Below are 5616 nucleotides of genomic sequence, written 5' to 3'. Positions count from 1 at the left end.
ATAATAATAATAGGAAACCGACGGAAAACAATCAGGTCTTCCGAAGGAAGTCGGAAGACCTTAATAACTAAATTGAAACGAAACTCGTTGCGAGCAACGAGAGGTCTTCCGTCCGATTTTTTTAAAAAATTTTGTCAACGTAAAATCAAACTGAAAAAGTGATTTTTAAAATTGGACACACGGGGGATCGAATCCGGGTCGCCAGCGTGAAAATCCATTGCGGTACCCATTACACCTTTGGGAACCCGCTTCAAATTTAACATTCGAATATCGCGAGATTGCTTTTTTTATTCCAACATACATTACATTTTTTTTAAAATTCAGTTTGGAATTGTAAAATGACAGCCAGCTTGCTAAACTTTGATCAAGATGATCAGATCGGAATTTGTTACTTGAGTTTTAACAGTAAATTTTAGGATAGATATTATATTAGTGATGAACAGATGTTACTGTTTTCTTTCCTTTTTTCGATATGTATTCAACTTTTTATTCCATGCAACTCCATATACAGCCATGCCAATGTTATATATTTCTGCACTATTGTCGCCAATTGTCTACTACTTAAGTCGGGTCATGATACAATATATTTCGTGCCAAACGTCACAAGTAGTTCTTAACGCTATTCCTTTGAAATATTTGATCTTTTGAATTGATGTGATAACTTCAATGAAAATTAGAAATGTATGTTCGTATAACCGGAATTTCGAGCGTTAGAAAGTATATTTATCACATTATACAAATATAATTCGCATACGGCCAAGTAACAATAAAGCTGTGAATTCGGTAAGATTTTCCACGAATTTTGTATCCTGTTTACCCCCAAAGTGGAGATGAGTTACACGTTCATGAAAAGACTGGAATGTTTCACTGAAAAAAAAAATCACTCGCCCTCCGACGGTCAAGGAATCTGATACTATTTATGTCAATAACTTGCATTTATTACAAGGATATTCATATAACCTTTAATAAACAATCTTTTAAAAATGTTTTTCTTATTTTTGTCTTTTCTATTCATTTAATATGTCACAAGCCTGCGTGAAGAAAAATAAACAGAAGTCAAGTCATACTTCAGAAACATAGTGAATATTAAGTCAGGCAAGTTTCTTGAAAAGTATTATATTATAACCATGGTTTAGGATAAGTTTTCCCTGGTGCAAAACAAAAGACTGAAGTCATCGTATTTCCACTTGTAGTCATGTTGTATTCTACTTTGAGATGCAGACAAAAGCGATTTCAATAGAAGTTTGAGGAAACCTCATATTAAAACTATACTCAATGCAACGTAATTGCGATGTAGCAATCAAAAGAATCCTTTACATTTCATAAATCTTTTTGGTAGAAGTTTCGTTCATCTAAACGCTCAGCTGACCTTCTAGAACCCGACTTGCTTAATGGCGGAGTTTACGGAGACCGCCGCCATCTTGGACACGCTTCAGATTTTTAAATGCGAATATCTAGTGTGTGGATTGATCAATTCTTAAATAAATTATATATTAGGCCTTTCCAGTAGGGTCTTAATTACCATTAATTATATCAAAGAAAAATATTGAAAAACAAAAAAAGTTGAAAAAGTGCACATTTTGAATTCACTTCCTGTAGCGACCGGAAGTACTGACGACGCAAACGAAGGCAAAATTGCACATCTATAACTCATGGTCTATCATCTCTAACAAGTCTCCAGTTAATATCTTGAGCCGTTTTCGAGAACATTCGAAGACAAAATTGCATTTTAAAATCAGGAAATTGCCCATAACTTGGCACTGGTAGCGAATTTTCCAACAAACGGAATTTTATATAAAATTCATATAATGACCTATAATTCCTGAAATTTTCATTGAAATCCACCGAATAGTTTACGAGAAATCGCCTGCACAAAATTTTGTCTAAAAAAAAAGAATAATAATAATAACTAGAAACGATCTCGTTGCGAGCAACGAGAGGTCTTCCGTCCGCTTTAGGAAAAGAAACCCAGGAAAAATCGAGCTGAAAAGAGATTCAAAATTTGGTCACAAGGAGGATTAAACCCATGTCGCCAAAGTGAATGCGCTTTTTTAAAAAATACTTTTTTATCCCCAACGCGCTTAACCATTAAGCTATTTTGAGTACTGCTCTAAATATAATTGTGTATACCGGTACTTTTGCAACAGTTCACCTGTCTAAGAATTATAAAAACGCATTCATAATTTCGTGCCAAACGCCACGAGTAAATATTCGCGCCTTTTCTTTGGACTGATCTATTAAATAGGTATGATAGCTTCAATTAAATTTCAAAAATAAAACATTCTTAGCGCCTTTATTTTATTTCGACGTTAAGAAAGTATATGTAACACATTATACACATTACATATCATATCTAGCCCAGTTACACTAAAGCAGTGAAACGGAAATTAAGTTTTAAGATTGACACTCAATTGCAACGTTCTACTGTAACGTGTCGGACCTGAGCGGTCAGTAGGTCCGTGCTCGGATTACCGAGTTTTACTGGGGATACGATTGAATGCAATATATACAGATAATAATATGACACCTGCCTGGTGTCTTTAAATCAAATGACCTAAGTGCTTTGTACAATTATATATCTTCAGTTAATACCGGCATCTGCCTGGTGCCATGATAATTGTGCCATTTGACAATTGCCTCACTATACAACTGACTATATAAGTCAACAGCCACCTGCCTGGTGCCTCTTGATTTAGCCTTTAACACCTGCCTGGTGTCTTACTGCTTCCCAAGTTGCCATTATAACTCTAGCCAAGTAGCTACAATATACTTACACAGTATGATTTAACTTTGTAAGAGCTTCTCTGTCCTAATAACAAACCTACTGCTAACGTCACACAACTATATTTTAACAATTCACTAACTACAGCAACTTTGCACAATCCGATTTGATCGATACACCAACTGGTTTCTGTACCAAAGTGGAGACACAAGACAGTTGGCTGCACTGCCCCCTTGTACCTCAACTTCATCAATGATCATAAGTTATCAGATATCATATTGATAAAATACAACAGACTGCCTTTCTTTTGGCAACACTATTATTATTTTCTAACAGAACATCATTTATCAATAATACTTGACTGTATAATTCTTTTGTCAATTGACCAATTAATTACAATATTTACATTGATTAGCTATTATAATATAAACAATAACGGGACGTAACTCCTCCAACCATTTTACTACTACGTTAGAGTCGAAGTAGTTTTTTACATTTCATGTATCCTTATGTCAGAATCGTTTAATCAAACGCTCAGCTGCCTCCATAAACCCCTACTCGCGAAATGGCGGAGTTGACAGAGGCAGCCGCCATCTTGGGCCCGCTTCAGATTTTCAAATATTAATATCTAGAGTTCAGATTAACCAATAATCAAACAACTTATATAGTAAGCATCAATAGAAAGGTCTCTATTAATATTCCAAAAATAAATAAAAACTATTGGAAAACAAAAAAGTTAGAAAATACGCTTTTTTCAATTCGCATCTCCTAACGACAGGAAGTATTGACGACGAACGAAAGGTCGCGTCCTGGATAGTGAATATCACGATCTATAATCCCTGAAAGTTTCATGTTGATATCTTCTACCGTTCTTGAGATTAACCGTAGACAAAATGTCATTTTAAATTCAGAAAATGTCCCGTAACTTGGCACCAGAAGAGAATTTTCAAAAAATCTCTCGGAAAAAATAACTTCAGATAACAACACATAATTTCTGTAAATTTTATGAAAATCCACCCAGTAGTCTTCGAGAAATCGCGTGCACAAAATTAGATGTACGGAAAAATAATAATAATAAGAAACAGTAGAATCACTATAAGGTCTTCCGTGAAGACGGAAGACCTTAACTAGTGCTAATTGTAACGGGAACCGTTACAGATGTTCCCCAAACGCTCCCCAACTTCCTTTTGGTACCATATTCCCTAAAAGCTTCATTAGATAAGACAAACTCTATGCATTTGAGAGTTTAACATCGTTTACCCAGAAGTATACCAATTTCATTCAAATTTTAGCATTGCACGCGTGCGCATGTGAATGCACGTGCGTAATGACCATATAATCTTGTCTTCACAATCTATAGATTTTAATATACTAAATATCAAAGTATTTAATCGAAAAAAAAAATACACTAATTTAAGTGTAATTTTGAGTTTACTCATTTCACGTGCACGCACGTGCTCACATGAGCATGGCGACCATACTTTCTAGTAGAAGTCCATTACACCTATCTATGTTCTAAATCCCACCCCATTTGGTTGAAAACCAAGGGAGTTATAGCTGTTCAAAGTTTCAGCCAATCAGATTGCAGCACACGTACATGCACGTGTATGCATATGCATGGTGACCGTATCTTCTTGTAGAAGTCCATTATATCTATCCATGTTCCAAATTCCATCCTGTTTGGTTGAAAACCAAGGGAGTTATAGCTTTTTAAAGCATAAGCCAATCAGATTGCAGCGCACGTGCATACACGTGTTTTCATGATAATTACTATAAATCTTATTGTAGGATATCCTAATACATGCCTATGTTTAAAATTTCAAAGGATTTGGTCAAAACACCAGAAAGATATTGAGACTTTAGTTTCAGCCAATCAGAGCGAAGCGCACGTGCATGCGCGTGAGATCTTGCTTTTTTGATCATGTCATCTTGTTTACGCTACTAATATATCCTTACATTATAAATTTCAAAAGATTTCATCAAAAAATAGAAAAGTTACGGCTATATCCATTATATTGGTCATTTCACGTGTTGCACGTGCGCGCTCTTGCAAGCACGTGCGCGCAAAATGGCATGTTGACAATGTCATTTATCTACATTTATAATATGTCTATATATTCTAAATATCAAAGCATTACATTAAAAAATGTAAAAGTTACCGCAATTTCAAGTATATTGGTCATTTCACGTGTTGCACGTGCGCGCTCTTGCAAGCACGTGCGCGCAAAATGACCTTCGTTCCGCAAATCTACATAACATGCCTACTTATCCTAAAAAGGTTTCCCCTTAATCGGATGTGTACTTTACAAGATCATTCGCGGACAAAATTTTCCCAAGAAGAAAAATAATAATAACTAGAAACTCTTGTTGCTACAGCAACAAATAAGGTCTTCCGTTCTCCTCTATGTAAGAAGGATATTTTTCTATTTAAAAAAAAAAATGCAAAAAAAAAAAATAATTCCTCCGTCTGGGCTCGATCCCAGAACCATTAATATGAAAGTCGGACACGCTAACCACTGAGCCAGCAAATTCCACAACATTGAAGGTATTTTGTAAGCTTATTATTTTAAGGTTGAAGGAAATAGTTTCGAAGTGAAAGAAATACAGTAGTTTCGTAGTAAAGTCCCGGTCAAATTTCTTAAAAAACTGAGATATTGGCTGTTTGATGTGATATTGTATGTAGGAAAATGATTAGAATAATTATGGGACACTTGCAGTGCAGCAATGACACTTAGCATATACAGAGTTGTAAAAGCGAAAGTAATACACGTGGTCAGTTGCAGAGGAAATTCAAAATCCCGGAAAAACAGTGAATGAGTCATGGGCATTTTTTCAACACCATATCGTATCAAGCGGGGTAACTCAATTAACCTATCTCAATTGCGTGGAAATTT

Source organism: Saccostrea cucullata, unplaced genomic scaffold, assembly GCF_032062105.1.
Source record: "Saccostrea cucullata isolate Sc308-1 unplaced genomic scaffold, CSIRO_AGI_Scuc_v1 ctg3382, whole genome shotgun sequence".
Taxonomy (NCBI): Eukaryota; Metazoa; Mollusca; class Bivalvia; order Ostreida; family Ostreidae; genus Saccostrea; species Saccostrea cuccullata.
The sequence above is the reverse complement of the archived record's forward strand: the minus strand, read 5'-3'. Positions refer to the sequence as shown.